This window comes from Heptranchias perlo, chromosome 20, assembly GCF_035084215.1.
Source record: "Heptranchias perlo isolate sHepPer1 chromosome 20, sHepPer1.hap1, whole genome shotgun sequence".
Lineage (NCBI taxonomy): Eukaryota > Metazoa > Chordata > Chondrichthyes > Hexanchiformes > Hexanchidae > Heptranchias > Heptranchias perlo.
The window spans coordinates 28,380,868-28,398,386 of NC_090344.1; the positions used below are offsets into that span (position 1 = coordinate 28,380,868).

Genomic DNA, 17,519 nt, shown 5'->3' on the forward strand with positions numbered 1-17,519 from the left:
TGTGTAACTAATTATTTTTACCGAATTTGTGGAATAAAGCGACAAGATGGCACTTTGGAATTGGGATTTGTTCAGGTTTGAGGAGGAAACTGATATCAGATTGACTCTTCTGAAACGCCCTTTCATTGTACAGTCAGACCTCTCATAGAATGTGTCAGCAACGGGTTAACTTAAAGACACGTTCTCGTTTCTGGGCTCGTTGAGGTCAGGGTATAATTCACGATTTGAGGTTCAAACCCGGAAGTAGTCCTAATTTGGACCTGGATTTGTGATCTTGACCTGCGGTGAAAATCTTTGCAAAGAGGAAAATGAAGTCCGCAGATCACTCCACCTGAATCTCCCGACCCCGATGAAATATATCCCAGGCTGTTAACAGAAGCAAGGGAGGAAATAACGGAGGCTCTGACCATAATTTTCCAATCCTCCCTGGTTACAGGTGATATGCCGAAGGATTGGAGGACTGCGAAAGTTGTATTGTTGTACAAAAAGGGAGAAAAGGATAGATCAAGTAATTACAGGCCAGTCAGCCGAACCTCGGTCAGGCTGAAGGTATTCTATTAAATCTACTCTGCACTTCCTCCACGGACAATACAGGGAGGAGAGGACTCTTGACTGACAAGCCTCAGCTCTATCAGGAGAAGGAGACTGACCCACGCTCTCTCTTGCTTCTGGGATGTGCCACTTTTGAAAAACAAGGTGAATTTCTCTATATCTTTAAACGCTCTGTCTCACTGCACATGATTGAAAGTGTATTGTGGGACGCTGTGAGTGTCTCTGTACCTGTAAACTCTCTGACTCACTGCACGGATGTTTAATGTGTGCTGTCGGATAGTATGTAAGTATCTGTATCTTTAAACTCTCTGCCTCTCTGCACAGGTTTTGAAAGGGTATTGTAGGATGGTGTGTGTGTCTTTATGCCTTTAAACTCTCTGTTTCACTGCAAAGCATTGACAGTGTATTGTAGGATGGTGTGAATGGGATGAGGGTCTGTGGGGCGAAGTGTAGCCGATTGGGAGCAGCGCCCGTTTGCGGGGTGAGTATTGCACGCTTGATTTTCTCTCTCCCTTCTATCTTTCTTTCTCTCTTTCTTTCTTTCACCTCCCTCTCTCCCATTCTTTCTTTCACTCTCTTTTCATTCCTCTTATTTCGTTCTTTGTCTTTCTGCCCCAGCACCTTTGTCTGTATCCTGTTTTTGTTCTCTCATGTGTCTCTGTTGGATGATCCAAAATTCAGACCCGCCGCTTCTTCCAGCTTTTCCTTCCTTCCACAATCCTGGTCTATTTCATTGAGACTTTCCTGCGGCCTTGCCTACTCTAACACTCACTTTCACATTCTTACGCCTTGAAGTTTGCACTGCATCGACCTCTGTTTCTCGGGGGCACATATCCCGTTCGCATCAATGTTCATTTGTGCCTTGAAACCAATCGATACATTTCGATCTGCTCCAGAGACAAGCTCTAAGAAAGCAGGGCTGGCATTCGGAAGGACAGCGGAATACTTTTCCGTGAAATTTCCACGGGGTATCTTGTGATACGGGGGATGTTAACTGAAGAACTGGGTTTTGTTTCCATGGTCGATGGCGCTTTTCCCCGAGCAGTTGATGTGCGGGAGAGACGGGCGGCGCCACATAGCTGCGAAAGACGGCTGAAATGTGCATTTTTGGCAATCTGGGCGGTGCAGGAAAGTCGGAAATGTTCCGCTTGATCTTAATAGGTCTGTGGAAATGTCCGATTGAAAAGGAATCAGGAGAAATGAAAAGAGCGGCAATGGTGAAAAGGTGTAGATTACAGGAGGTTGGCCGTGAGCGAAAGGTCCTTTGAAAGCTCGGCGCGGAGGAGATTTAGTTCGGAAACGGCAGACTTTAAGCGCGTGGGGAAAGTGAAGTGTGAGCTTTGTCCTTGGGTCAAATTGGGTGTTTTCAGGAAAACAGCCATTGTGAAATCACAAAAATAAAAACAGAAAATGCTGAAAACGCTGAGCAGGTCAGGCAGCGCCTGTGGTGAAAGAACCAGAGGGAACGTTTCAGCTGCATGAGCTTTGTCATCCGATCGAAATGGCTTCCCAAATGCGTGAACAACTGCGCTGTCTCAGATGCTGGTTTCCATCTCTGAATTATGAGGGTTCGAATCTCACTGCTGCCAGAATTTGTCGACCCTTCCATTTTCGCCGCCTCACCAAAAACCCTTCTTTGATAGGAAGTGCTTTTCCGCATTGCTGATTTACACCTGTTTGCACAATTCAGCTAAGTCTGGATTGCCACCCAACTGTTTCTTGGACGGAGGTGTTGGGACTGTAAGGGGTGATCGAGGTGAAATATCAACCAATGTGCACAATGGCGCCCTGGTGAACCGAGTACCTCTTACAGTCAGTATAATATAAAAGATATGCACCATAATTATGAATTTCTTCTTTGCATCACACTAGGATTTATTATCAGGGAATGGACATGAGCAGGTCGATTTACGTCACGCTCCGGTCGCTTCGCATCGCCTCCCACAAACAGAATAGAATCAAAGAAAGGTCACAGCACGAAAAGAGGCCATTCGGCACATCGAGTCCGTGCCGGCTCTCTGCAAGTGCAATCCAGACAGACCCACTCCCCCACCCTTTCCCTGTAGACCTGTATTCTCTTTCGTTTCAAATACTTATCCAGTTCTTTATTGAACACCATGATTGAATCTGCCTCCACCACCCCCTCGGGCGGTGTATTCCAGATCCTAAACACTCGCTGTGTAGAAAGGTTTTTCCTCATGTCACCTTTGGTTCTTTTGCCAAACACCTTAAATCTATCTTCTCTGGTCCTTGAACCTTCCGCCAATTGGAACAGTTTCTCTCTATCTCCTCTGTCTAGATCCTTCATGATTTTGAATACCTCTATCAAATCTCCTCGTAACCGTCTCTGTTCCAAGCAGAACAACCCCAGCTTCTCCAATCTATTCATGAAACTTATACCCCTCATCCCTGGAATCATTACAGTAAATCTCTTCTGTGGGGATTCGTTAGTAACATCGCCGAATCCCCCACCATCAACATACTAGTGGTCATCATTAACCAGAAATTTAACTGGACCAGCTACATAAATATTGAGGCGACAAGAGCAGGTCAGAGGCTGGATATTCTGCGCCAAGTGACTCACCTTCTAACTCCCTAAAGCCGTTGAACCATTTACAAGGCGCAAGTTGAGTGAGTTGGAATACTCATGTGATGGTCATCGACCTGAAACGTTAACTCTGTTTCTATGTCGAAAGATTCTGCCTGACCTGCTGAGGATATACACATTTACAGTTTTTATTTCAGATTGGCAACATAGCCAGAATTTTAATTTTGTATAAAGGGGGTTTCGCATATTTCTGCATGCGACGAGGTGGCCGAGAGGTTAAGGCGGTGGACTGCTAATCTATTGTGCTCTGCACGCGTGGGTTCGAATCCCATCTTCGTCGTTATTGCGTGTAAGTTTTGTTTCTCCCATTCAGTCCACCCAGAAGGTCTGGTGAAAGTCCCATCCTTCTCGAAACGGCAGACGGAGGGTTTTGCATTGTTTGCTGAAATCAGCAACAGTTCCTTCCAGGAAGGTGTTGAGATTGTGAGATTGTGAGATCGCGAAATATCAGAGTGTACATTGGTGTCATTGTAAAATGAGTAAATCTTATGGTCAACGTAAGAGAAACTTACGTCCCATAATTATGATTTATGTCCGGATCATTTCGTGTCTGTGTCAGTTTAAAAGGGATGTGCTGTAAGTCCCGGATCATTCTTTGTGCGTTTTACGCGATTTTCTTGGTACCTTTTTCCTTCTGAACTGAAATGACGATCCTCTCTCGAGAAAAAGGTTCACCGCCTGCTTCGGGCAACTGGTCGGAAAAATAACAAAAACTGATGAGACCAAGTTCATTCTGCTGGGCTTCCATTCCAAGCTCCGCACTCTATCCCCCATTCAGACCCACCCCCGCCTGGACATTATAATCTGCGATATTCATAAGGGAATGGAGAAGCAGAATATCACGGTTATAATTTTCTTCGTTGCTCAACACTGAATAGCTTCAATTGCAATGATTCAGAAGGTAATCATAGGATCATAGAATCTTACATCAAAGAAGGAGGCCATTCGGCCGTCGTGCCAGTGTCGGCTTTTTCGAAGACCTGTCCAAATTAGACCCACAGCCCAGATTTTTCCCAATAATCATGCAAATTAGTCCTCTTCAATTATGTACAATTGCCTTTTGAATGATCCCATGGAATCGGCTTTCACCACCCTTTCAGGAAGTGCGTTCCTGATCTTAACAACCCTCTGTGTGAAAAAAATTCTCCTCAATTCCCCTCTAGTTCTTTTCCCAATTATTTTAAATCTATGATCTCTGGTTACCAACCCACATGCCAGAGGAAACAGTTTCTCCCTACTTGCTCTTTCAAAACCCCTCATTATTTTGAATACCTCCATTCGGTCTCCCGTTAACGATCTCTGCTGTAAGGAGAACAATCCTAGCTTCTCCAATCTCTTCAAATAACTGAAGTCCCTCATCCCTGGTATCATCCAGGTCAACCTGCTCTGAATCCTCTTCAATCCCTTTTCATCCTAAAGTGTGGTGCCCAGATCTGTACAATATACTCCAGATGAGACCTAAACACTGATTTGTAAGGATTAGTGTGATTTCCATTTTTTGTATTCAATACCCCTATTTACAAAGCGAAGTATCCCATATGCTTTCTTAACCGCCTTATCAACTTGCCCTGTTTTCTGAATATGAACCGCCAGGTCCCTCTGCTCTTGGAACCCCCCATAAATTGTTCCATTTAGATTATACTGCCTCTCCATGTTCTTCTTCCAAAAGTGCATCACTTCACACTGATCGGCGTTAAATCTGTCACGTGACCGCCCATTTCACCAGTCTGTCCATGTCCTCCTGAAGTCTGCTATTATCATGCTCACTATTTACTACGTTGCCAAGTTCTGTATCATCCGCAAACTTCGAAATTGTATTCCCTATTCCCACATCCAAGACATTTATATATAACAAGAAAAGCAATAGTCCTAATACCGACCCCTGGGGGATTCCACTGCATATTTCTCCCCTGTCAGAAAAACATCCGTTCACCACTGCTCTCTGCCTCCTATCCCCCAGCCTATTACTTGCCCACGTTACCACCGGCGCTTTAATCCCACGTGGTTCTCGTTTTCGAATAAGTCTGAATTTCTAAAATGTGTCCTGAAAATAACTGTAACCCCGTAATTTTATTGTTAAACAATGAGAATACAGATATTAGGACCGGATGATAGATCGGGTTCATTCCCATTATCCGCAGGTGACGGGACCCGAGCAGGGGAAATCCCATCTCGGTTTATATTTTCCGAAAACGGAGACGGAAAATAGCAAAACTCAACCCGTCGAAATCCAACAATTGGACGAAGAACCGACAGCCTTTTCCCATCCCGGGTTTGCAGACCTGGCTGTTGAAGGAAGCCTGATAAGTCCATTAGGGATCAACAGCGAAAGTGAAGAAACGCAGACAGAGATAGACAGAAACATGCAAAGAAAAATAGTATAAATCTCCAATTCTGTGGTTGAGCAGAATTTAGGTGGCAGCTTAAAGGAAATTCGTCGCATGCCGTGAAATCTTAGACGTGTACATAGGGCTGGATTCTTACATTATTTCTGAAAAAAAGTAAACGCTGCCTGGTAACTACAGCTCTTATTTATTTGACCATTTTAGAGTGGCGGTGTGAAGTGATTTCGAATCTCAGTGAATTTCAAGACCATGCTTGACCCACTCGTTTGGTCACCCACAGGTAGCACGCGGTTTGAGACTGCGCAGGCTCATCACAGGAACTCTGCCAGACTGCATGTTCCAGACTTGTATCCAACGCGACACGTGCAGCCTGCAGCCGTGTGTGCATTGGTGGTTCAGTGTCGAACCCTCGCCTGCCGACAGGAAACCAGGGGTTTGGTTCCAGGCCAAAGCAGCTTCCTTTACCTTTTGTATCTGTACCCATGAAATCGCCTGAATTGGGATAAATTCATGTGCCGGCTTCAATCTGTACAACTTCTTGAAAGATTATCTTCATTTCGTCTACGTGTCTTTCGTGGACAAACCCTTTGCATTCTCTCCTCTGGTGTTCAAACATGCTCGGCTGGAGATAAGTCAAACCTGCCTTCTGCACTTACTTCAAAGATGTGAGAAGCCAATTGGTGGTTTTTGACGAAAAATGGGGACGCAAGGGGGCTCATACTGGGATTTGAACCAGTGAAACTCCCTGAGCGAGGATCAGATCCAAAGTCCAACTGGTAACAGAGCCGTGCAGCCACTGTAAAATTTCGCTGCCACGCAGCAGATCCGCCATCCTTTCAGAACACCATGGCCATCCAAACTCGCTTTCTTGTACGATATACGATGTCGAGCAATATCAGGTTCTAAACTAATTATTTCAGATCAACAATATTTGTCTCTCTTTATCAAATTTGTTTTGAATGTACGACTTGTATTATCAAGTAACACTTTACAGAATGAATTACTCTGAAACGACATTGTCGTCTGTCTCGGCATCGTCACAGTTTACACTCCACCATAAGTACACTTTACTCAAATTGCTGCTTTCATTCACCATGAGAACGAAGAGCCACGAATGTGGAAACATTAGCTACGAAATTATCAGCTGGGTTGCACCTTTCCTTTTCCTACTTCCTCAGTCTTTTTTTTCTTTACCCTTCTCTGCTATTTTTGCAGGATAGATCAGCCATCGCCGTTCAAGGAAGCCTGAGAAGTCCATTGTGGACAATACAGAGAGACAAGAGACGGAGACATGGAGAGATAGAGAGATGCAGGCAAAGAAAATAAAGAGTATAAATGTCAGGTTTTGCAAACTAGCAGAATTTATGTTACAGATTCGGAGAGATTCCTTCTTGGGTCTTGAAATCTTGCAAGAGAAGTTAAAAGCACCGGCCTCGCTGGAGAATCTCTCATTCTGGGAGAGAGATAAATGCGGTCAATTAACTCCAATTAATCTATTTCAGCACTGAAGTGATCTTTAAACAGTAGCTCTGCGAGCAGAATTCAAACCTGGGCAGGAAAACCTCAATTGAATTTTGAGTCCAACGCTTTAAACACTCGGCCACCGGAGCTGTAAACGGCATGTTCATTCAGATCGGATTCCAAATGGACACATGCTGCTGTTACAAACGCGCATATTGATGGTGCTTGGGGTCGAATTCTTACCTGTTACGCTGGAGACCTTGGTTTCGATTCCCGATACAATGCAGGATCATTCTGCAACAATGAGGAACTGAAGAGCAAAAGTGTACTATTTCGCCCCTCGAGACTTATGCGCAATTCAGTGAGATCCTGGTTGATATGTAACCTAACTGCATATTATCGCCTTAGCCCCATGTCCCTTAATGCCTTTGGTTAACAAAAATCTATCAATTTCAGTTTTAAAATCAACAATTGAGCTCGCATCAACTGCCGTTTGCGGAAGAGAATTCCAAACTTCTCCCTCCCTTTGCTTGCAGAGGTGTTTCCCAACTTCACTCCTGAAAGTCCTGACCCTAATATTTAGGCTGCGTCCCCGAGTCCAAGACACGCTAACGGGCGGAAATATTTTTTTTCTATTTACCCCATCAGTTCCCCTTAATATTTTGAAATGTTCGATCAAATCAGCACTTAATCTACTGAATTCGAGGCAAACCCGAGTTTATGTAATCTCTCCGCGTAATTTAAACTGTGGAGTCCAGGCAACATTCTAGTAAATCGACGCTGCACTCCCTTCATAGCCAATATATCCTTCCTAATGTGCGTTGCCCAGAACCGAAGGCAATACTCCAGGTGTGGTCCAACCACAGCTTTGTATAACTGTATCATAATGACTATCCCCTTGTATTCTAGTCCTCTGGATATAAAGACCAACATTCCACTAACCTTTTTGCTTATTTTTTGTACCTGTCCATGAAATTTAATGATGTATCTTCATGGACCCCTAAGTCTTTTTGGACCTCCACTGTTTCGAGCTTTTCACCATTTAGAAAGTACGCTGATTTATCCTTTTAGGTCCAAAGTGGATGACCTCACACTTGACGAAATTCACATCGATTTGCCACAATTTTGCACATTCATTTATTATATTAATGCCTCTCTGTAATTTTATGCTTTCATCTGCACTGCTTACAATGCTGCCCATCTTGGTGTCATCGGCAAACTTGGATATGTGGCTTTCAATCCCGTCATCTAATGTCCGCCTGAATTGGGAAAAATGCAAATTCAGTTTCAATCTCCTCATCTTCTTGAGACATTTTATTTGCTTCATGTGTATTGGGTCGACGAAACTTCGGCATTCAGTCCACTGGAGCTCAAACATCCTCTGGATATAATTCAGTTCCACCAACAGCAAAACTGAAAAGATGTGAGAAGACAATTGGTGACTTTTCACTAAAAGGAGAAACACATGAGGGCTCGTCCGGGACTTGAACCCGGAACCTCTCGCATATCACTCAATGAAACTCCCTAAGCGAGAATCATACCCCTAGACCAACGAGCCGCTGTTATTTCAGTTGTGCAGCCAGTGTAAAAGTTGGTTGCTTCTCACAGCCGATCGACCATCCTTTCAGACCTCTTCGATCCATCCAATCTCGTTTTCTGTTCGGGTGGACAGCAATATCAAGTTGTACACTAACTATTTCCATTCACCAATATTAGTCTCCCTTTACCAAATTGCTTTCGAGTGCACGACTTGAGTTATCAAGTAAGACGTTTCAGAATTAGTTGCTCTTAAACTACATTGCTTGTGAGGATACTGAGAGTCGTGTCGATTTATGGCACGCTCTGTTCCCTTTGCATTGCAACCAACACATAGAATTGAATCATAGAAAGCTGATAGCTCGGAAAGAGGCCATTCGCGCCTTCGAGTCCGTGCGAGATCTCTGCAAGAGCAATCCAGCTAGAACCACTCCCCCGCCTTTCCCCGAAGCCCTGCATTTTTTTTCCTTTCAAGTACTTATCCAGCTTCCCTTTGAAGGCCATGATTGAATCTGCCTCCATTATACCCTCGGGCAGTGCATTCGAGATCCGAACCTCTCGCTGTGTAAAAAAGTTTTTCCTCATGTCACCTTTGGTTATTTTGCCAATCACTTTAAATCGATGTCCTCTGGTTCTTGACCCTTCCGCCAATGGGAACAGTTTCTCTCCATCTTCCATGCCGAGATCCTACATGATTTTGAATACCTCTATCAAATCTCTACAAAACCGTCTCTGTTCCAAGGAGAACAACCTCAGATTCTCCGGTCTATCCACGTAAGTAAAGTCCCTCATCCCTGGAATTATTATAGTATTTTTTTGTGGAACCCCCTCGAAGGCCTTCACATCTTTCCTGAAGTGCGGTGTCCCGAACCCCACACAAAATTCCAGTTGTGTTCGAACCAGTGTGTTCTAAAGTTTCATCCTGACTTCTATACTTTTGTACTTTTGTACTCTATACATCTATTTCTGAAGCCCAAGATCCCGTATGCTTTTTAATCGTTTTCTCAACCTGCCCTGCCACATTCAACGATTTGTACACATAAACCCCTCTTTGTTCCTCTACCGCTTTTACATTTGTGCCCTGGAGTTTATTTTGCCTCTCCTCGTTTTTCCGAACGAAATGTATCACTTCGCATTTTTTTGCGTTAAATTTCATCTGCCCCGTCTCCGCCCTTGCCACCAGCCTGTCTATATCCTTTGAAGTTCATCACTATCCTTATCATTGTTTCCTACCCTTCCAAGGTTTGTTTCATCTGCAAATTTTGAAATTGAGCCCTGTGCACTCGAGTCCAAGTCATTAATATATATCAGGAAAAGCAGTGGTTCCAGCACTGATCCCTGGGGAACGCCACTGTACACCTCTCGCCAGTTGGAAAAACAACAGTTCACCAGTAATCTGTTTCCTGCTGTTCGTCAATTCTGCATTCATGTTGTTCCTGCCCCCTTCATTCCATGGGCCGCAATTTTGATGATCAGCCTCCCATGCGGCACTTCATCAAACACCTTTTGAAAGTCCTTATACACCACATCAACTAAATTGCCCTCATCTATCCTCTCTGTTACCTCATCAAAAAACTCCAACAGGTCAGTTAAGCACGATTTACCTTTAACAAATCCGTGCTGCCTTTCCCTAATCAATCCACCCTCGTCCAAGTGACTGTTAATTCTGTCCCGGGTTATCGTTTCGAAACGTTTCCGCACCACTGAGGTTAAACTGACTGACCGATAGTTGCTGGGTTTCATCGTACACCCTTTTTTGGACAAGGGTGTAACCTTTGCAATTTTCCAGTCCTCTGGGACCACATCCATATCGAAGGATGTTGGCAGATTATGGCCAGTGCCTCTGCAATTTGCACCCTTACTTCCCTCAGCAACCGAGCATGCATCCCATCCGGACGTGGTGGCTTATCTACTTTAAGTACAGCCAGCCGTTCAAGTGCCTCTTCTTTATCAATTTTTAGACCATCCAGTATCTCAACGATAACTTCCTTTGCTGAGACTCTGTCTTCTTGGTGAAGACAGATACAAAGTACTCATTTGGTACCAAGGCCATCCCCTCTGCCTCCATGAGTAGATCTCCTTTATCGTGCCGAATCGGCCTCACCCCTCCTCTGACTACCCGTTTACTGTTTACATGCCTGTCGAAGTCTTTTGGATTCCCTTTTATGTTGGCCGTCAGTTAATAGTCATATTTCTCTTTGCCTCTCATTTCCTTTTTCACTTCCCCTCTGAACTCCCTAAATTCTGCCTGGTGAATTAACGCATAAAAAAGTTAGCATTTCTTTCAGCCGGAAACAGAAAGTTACTGGTTGATCAATGGCGATTTGAACAAGTATTCGTCTTTTTTACAGAGTTTAATGAGTTTTGCGAAATTAATACAGTGAACTAATACAGTAAAGTTGAATTCCTGATCGGGAACCGCCTCAGACAGCGCATTACTGCCCATCCCTGGGAAACAAGATACTATCAAAGGTTTGACAACACATCGCAGGTCCCCCTACAAAGTCACAGCTTGCCAGCTGTTCCGAAATTTGGAGCCTGGACAGGGAGTTAAACGCTGGACCTTCAGCTCACTGCCCACTTTAAAAGTCTGATACTCTACCGACTGAGCTACCCAGACTCGATACAACATAAGCTCCCATCGTACATATTCATGGGAGATCTCCGAATTATCATTGCAGCCGTCGAACGAGGGTGAGGTCCGTTTGATAAAATTCTCAGGAACATGTTGAGGAGAATCCTTGTTTCTGTTGAACAAGATGTAAGAAACATGAACAGTGAACTCGTGAGTTTACAATTCTTCTTGTTTGTGCGAAATGTCTTGTCATTCGTTCGCAGCAATTAAAAATAAGACTTTACCCAGAGGCTCAAAGGCTGAACTTGTCCCACACGGGAGTTGGAAAAGGCCTCTCGACCTTTCAGTGTATTAACATCTGTAAGCTGAATAATTTCACCCGTGACACAGTGAAACCAGGCAGAATATTTCTCTTCCAAATTTTCCCAACACGGAACTTCCAACCGATGAATATCGGCTTCAAGAAAAGAAGAATTGTTTTTTGGTTCTTTAGATTTAGAGATCTCGTACCGGCCCCTTTGAGATATGAGCTGCCGCTAAAAGCCCCCTCTCCCCCTATGAACAAGTAAACTGACACTTGCTATTGAAAGACGGTAGGCCAGAGGAACCTAAATGCCCACATGGGAAAACTAAGAAGTCGATTGTTGACCTCCATACGTTTGTCCCACAAGGGCGTATTGTAAAAACAACTGGTTGTTAACAAGATGCGTTATGGAAGATACCATTTCTACCTTGAACTCCGATCAAAATGTTCGGAGTAAAAGGTTTGATTGTTTTAGAAGACGCTCGACCTCACAACCTGGTCATTTCTGGAGCCCATACTGCTATAAATAAGTAACGCACGCTTAACAATTGGGCAACACGAGAGCAGCGAACAACCGACAGCATCAGCGCTCCTGCCAAACAGCTTCATTTTCGGTCTCTCAATTATCACTTCGAGATCTTTCTCAAACAGAAGCCTCCAATCAAGATGCGCTTCGTTAAATAACAACTCCGAAATCAAGAGAGTTTTGATCAATCATGACTAAAGTATGTACAATTTCCTCACCTGTTCCTTTTGATCCCCTGGGGTGGAAACCATCAGCTCCTGGAGATTTATCTATCTTTCGCCTCCTCATTTTCTCCATTGCCATTATTTTACTTGTACTGAATCCCCTTGATTTATTAACAGTTTTCCTCGTGTCTCTGGTATGTTAGCCTCATCCATTTCTGTGACGACCAATGCAAAGTAAAAATTTAGCAACTCTGCCATTTCCTGATTTTCAATTACAATATCACCTCCATCTGTCTTTAAGCGGCCCACATTACTCTCAGCCTCCCTTCTTTCTCTTAATATACTCGTAAAAACCGTGAGAGTTGTCCTCATTTTCCCTCATAAGTTTTTCTCCTTTTCCCTTTTTGCTCCTCTTACGATTTTTTTAGTTTCAGCACCACAATAAACAACACTCCGCTGTAAAGTTAGGCTCAATAGTTCTCCAATGTCACAGCGAGAATTGTCTGAAGCCCTGATTTATTTAATGTCACAAATACAATCACACATAATCATCCGTGTATCAACGCACTGAAGGATACACAAAGATAAACTCAGCGAGAAATGCAGTCAGTGTCGGGATGCACAGGTGAACGGACAAGCGAAATGGACAGAGAGAAAAAGGCCTGAACCCCCAACAGTGAAGTGTCGCTGATAGATATTAGTGAGGAGGTGGGGGCCCCAAATCATCAGTTGGCGCTGTGGCTTAGTTGGTTAAAGCATCTGTCTAGTAAACAGGAAATCCTGGGTTCAACTCCCAGCAGTGCCTTGTGCAGCTTATTATTTTTCCTAATTTATGGAATAAAGCGACAAAATAACAATGTGGTGTTAGGATTTGTTCAGGTTTCAGGAGGAAACTGATAACAGAATGACGGTTCAAAAACGCCCTTTCATTCCACAGACAGACCTCTCAGAGAATGTGTCTGCAACACGTTAATGAAAGGACACGTTCTTGTTTCTGGGCTCGTTGGGATCGGGGTATAATTCACGATTTGAGGTTCAAAGCCGGACGTCGTCCGAATTTGGACCAAGACTTGTGATCTTGACCTGCCGGACAAACGTTTGCAAAGAGGAAAAAGAAGTCCTCAAATCGCTCGACCTGAATCTCCAGGCCCAGATGAAATATATCCCAGGTTGTTAACAGAAGCAAGGAAGGAAATAGCGGAGGCTCTGACCATCATTTTCCAATCCACCCTGGCAAAAGGTGTCGTGCAGGAGGATTTGAGGATTGCTAACGTTGTACCATTTTTGAAAAAGGGATAAAGGGACAGATCAAGTAAATACAGGCCAGTCGGCCTAAACTCGAGCTGAAGTATGAATCGTATTTTAGAAAGGCACGGATTAATCAAGGACAGTCAGCGTGGATTTGTTAAGGGATGGTCGTTTGAATTGAATTATTTGAGGAGGTATCAAGGAGGATCGGTGAGGGTATCGCGATTGATGTAGTCAACATGGATTTTAACGAGGCTTTTGACAAAGTCCTACAGGGCAGATTTGTCAAAAATGTAAAAGCCCATTGGATCCAAAGGACATTGGCAAGTTGAATCCAAAATTGGCTGAGTAGCAGGAAGCAAGCGGTTGTGGTCGACGGGTGCTTTTGTGACTGGAAGGCTGTTTCGAGTGGGGTTCCATGCGGCTTCGTACCAGGTCCCTGCTTCTCATGGTACAGATCATTGATTTAGACTGAAATGTAGGGGGCATGATGAAGAAATTTGCAGATGATACAAAAATTGTTCCTGTGGTTGATAGTGAGGAGGAAAGCTGTCGACTGCAGGAAGATATCCATAGAGCGGACAGGTGGATAGAAAAGTGGCAAATGCAATTCAATCTGAAGAAGTGTGAGGTAATGCATTTAGTGGGGGGGGGGGCAAAAAGGCAAGGGAGTATATAATAAATATTGCAATTATTTTGCCATTTCCACGCCCATTCTGCAAATTTACTAATGTCTTCCTTTATTATTCGCATTCTTCTTTGTATTAACTACAGCTCGCAATTTGGTGTCGTCCCTAAGTTTTGAAATTGTACTTCCGATTCCCGTGTCCAAATCATGAATGTAAATTTTGAACAAAAGTGGTCCCAGCACCTATAAATTGTGAACAACAGTGGTCTCACCACTGATAAAGTGTTAACAACAGTGGTCCCATCACAGATACATTGTGAACAATTTTACAACACCAAGTTATAGTCCAGCAATTTTATTTTAAATTCACAAGCTTTCGGAGGCTACCTCCTTCCTCAGGTGAACGATGTGGAAATCTTCACAGATATATTGTGAACAACAGTTGTGCCAGCATCGATAAATTGTGAACAACCGTGGTCCCAGCACCGCACCGATAAATTGTGAACAGCAGTGGTCCCAGCACCGATAAATTGTGAACAGCTATCGTCCCATAAATTTTGATCTTGAACTGCAGTTGAAACTTTAGCACAAAAGAAAATAACGTCCCCAAATCGTCCCACGTGAATCTCAAATGCTTTGGGAAGAAGTCCAATAGAAACAATCAGGACTTTAAAGGCACCTCAACGACCTGAACTTTCGTTGAATGAATTGTGTTCGCCATTGCATTCGACCGTAAAATCGCTCTTGACTTTCATCTCATTGAAGCAGAGTGTGGCCGCTTTGTATCTGTGATCATGTCGGTGGCGTGTTTACATTTGATATTGATCGCTTCCAATTTGTAAAATTTCATCAATCGTCAGGAAAAAGAAACCGAGAATCGAGTTGTCCCTCTCAGTGATGAACTGAAGGGATTGGTGATCCAAGCAGATCTGGAAAATGCGTGGTGCAATCGGTCAGGAGTTCCAAATCCACCCTCCAGCCACTCGGCAATTATATTGAATGAACTTTACTCTGGCCCAGTGTCGCCGCACTGAAATCGAGTATTTCTCCGGCATGTTTTTCTTCACAGTTGCTGGTTTAAGAGTGAAGACCGGCTGGTTGGATTTTCACTCCTACAAGCTTTAATCATTCATTTTTCACTGACTGTAGACAGTTGTTATATTGGTCGCTGCAATCTCAAAGTTTAGCCCAGTGAATTATTGGTTTAGCAGGTGATCTCTTCACCTGTTCTCGGCGGTGTTATCGGTTAGCGTGAAAGTTTGATGGTTCGAGCCCTTATTTTATTTTTCCTCAGGATTCATCGTCTAAAATTTCCAGGGTTTCAACGCATGTTTTGGAATCAAGAAAATGTACCGGAATCATTGCCAGCTGAGCAGGGCTGATATTCTACCATTTACCCTGCGGTCGGAATCAGGCACATGAATCATATAAAGGAATGGAACATTGGCTTCACGGTAATTACAATTCTCATTGACAGACAAGCCCCCGAAAGCCCCGAAGGGAGGCCGCATTCGCAGCAGGAGAGCTGGTTCGCTGTGACATGGAGATTTCTGTAGTGAGCGAGACCAGACTGTTCCTATGTTCAGAGAATAAATTTCACACCCTTTATTTTGGAAAAGCAAAACGATGGGGATTTTTGTCATAGCCCGATGCCTTTCGTGTTGTATCAGATGTTCCTCGTTGCGTTACTTTCATCTTGATCGGAGAACCAGTTCGGGCGCTCCTGTGAAAAACAGCGACAATTGCCAGTTAATGTTAAATTTAACAACGACTCCACTGCGTTTTTAATCCCACTCTTAAGATGCAGTCTATAAAATGTAAAATAATCATCACATTCAAAGCATAAAAGTCTGATTCAAGTTTTGACTGTCTCTCGGTCACCACGTCAACATCGCCTTCAGTCTGAAATAGAAAGTTATCGATTGATTCATGGTGATTAAAACAGGGATTCAACTACGAACATGATTTAATTAGCTTCATGTAATTAAGTTAATAAGTTCATAACTCTTTTCAAAGTTAATTCCCTAACTGGGAATCGAACCTCGCGGCGGTGAGAGTACCGAATTCTCACCACCAGGCCATTGGGGAGCTCCCAAGATTGCGCACGAGACAAAGTGGAAATGATGACATTATTTTTTCTTTCGCTCTTTCATGATTCATTCAGCTCTGTGTTTATTCTCAGGCCTCTTATCTCTCCTTCTTTTCAGCTTCTGACTGCGGATATTCCTGTGGTGAAATATCAATAATATAGAACATCTCACAGCCCCGATATATTTGCTGTTTCTCTGATCAGTTCTGTGCAAAATCAAACTGCACGCAAATTACGACAGTGCCTCTCTCTCACTCCCCACAGAAGCAGCAGGAGATGCCACTTTAAACTGCCAGTTGCTTCAAACGATTCATGATGGACCTGCGTGGCCTTGCAGTTTTCCAAGGAGCTGTATTCAGTTCGTGAATTTTGGAAATGGAAACATGTCCATCAGCAGCTTGTGGTCGTATTTTACCTCACTTTCCATTTCATGTACATGCCTACTTGCACTTGGTGATGTGATTGCCTGAACATCACCTCTGTCGCGATATTATTTCGAACAGAAAATGCCATTTTGTGCGAGCAGCTTGTCTGGCAGGAAAATGACCTGAATTACAAAGGGCCAATTAGGAAAGGCCGCGTTGCTCTGCTTGTTCGCAGCGAAGAATTTTCAGCGTTTCCTTGAGGTTTAGTGTTTAGGATTCGGCGCTTTCATCACCACGGCAAAGGTTCGATTTTCGGTCTCAACATCCGCATATTATACACTCTATCATAAGTGTTCTGTACTCAAATTGCTGATTTTTTCATTGTGAGGGGAAGAAACATAAATGTGTGGACATTTATTACGAATTCATCAGCTGGGTTGCACCTTTTCTTTTCCTACCGTCTCAGTCTTTCCATCTTTACCCTTCTCTGCTGGTGTTGCAGGTTCCATCATTCTTCGCTGTTCACGATGCCTGAGAAGTCCATCAGGAGAAAACAGGCAAAGTCAAGAGACAGAGACAGGGAGAGATGAAAATATAGAAATAAATTGTATAAATGTCAAGTTCTGCGAACGAGCAGAATTTAGAATCGAGCTTGGGAGAGATTCCTTCACGTGTCTTGCAATTTTGCAAGAGATCATTGGGCTCCGAGTTAAAAGCGTCGTTGGCGATGGAGCACCTCTCTGAGGGAGCGAACAAGGTCCGTTCGTTCAAGTTCATGTTAATTTGAACACTGAACAAACTTTAAAAAGTAGCGCTGCGAACAGGATTCGAACCTGTGCAGGGTAAACCCCATTGGATTTCAAGTCCAACGCCTTAACCACTCGGCCATCGCAGCTGCAAACATCGATGATGCACAGCTATAAATCAGAATGCGTAGGGTTATCACACGAGATCTGTGACACTTTGTTCTCTCAGACAGGTTTCCAACTGGAAACTTGCAGCTTGTTAATGTGCTGACTTTGCTGTCTCGGTGATAGAATTCTCATTTATCACGTGAGAAACCAGGGTTCGATTTCCGGTTCGTTTCGGATTATTTTCATTCTCCATTCATAAGATCG

The 17,519-nt window shown here is 43.7% G+C and overlaps 4 non-coding genes across 4 annotated transcripts; 2 read left to right on the forward strand and 2 right to left on the reverse strand.

Moving 5' to 3' along the window:
- Positions 1-3,358: 3,358 nt before the first annotated feature.
- On the forward strand, positions 3,359-3,440 carry trnas-gcu (transfer RNA serine (anticodon GCU)). The gene has a single exon. It is a non-coding gene; the product is annotated as a tRNA-Ser (tRNA).
- A 4,995-nt stretch (positions 3,441-8,435) lies between these two features.
- Positions 8,436-8,524, reverse strand: trnap-agg (transfer RNA proline (anticodon AGG)). The gene is given in 2 exon segments: positions 8,436-8,471; positions 8,489-8,524. It is a non-coding gene; the product is annotated as a tRNA-Pro (tRNA).
- Positions 8,525-12,802: 4,278 nt separating this feature from the next.
- Positions 12,803-12,876, forward strand: trnat-agu (transfer RNA threonine (anticodon AGU)). Its single transcript has one exon. It is a non-coding gene; the product is annotated as a tRNA-Thr (tRNA).
- Positions 12,877-17,213: 4,337 nt separating this feature from the next.
- On the reverse strand, positions 17,214-17,296 carry trnas-uga (transfer RNA serine (anticodon UGA)). Its single transcript has one exon. It is a non-coding gene; the product is annotated as a tRNA-Ser (tRNA).
- Between the last annotated feature and the right edge of the window lie 223 nt (positions 17,297-17,519).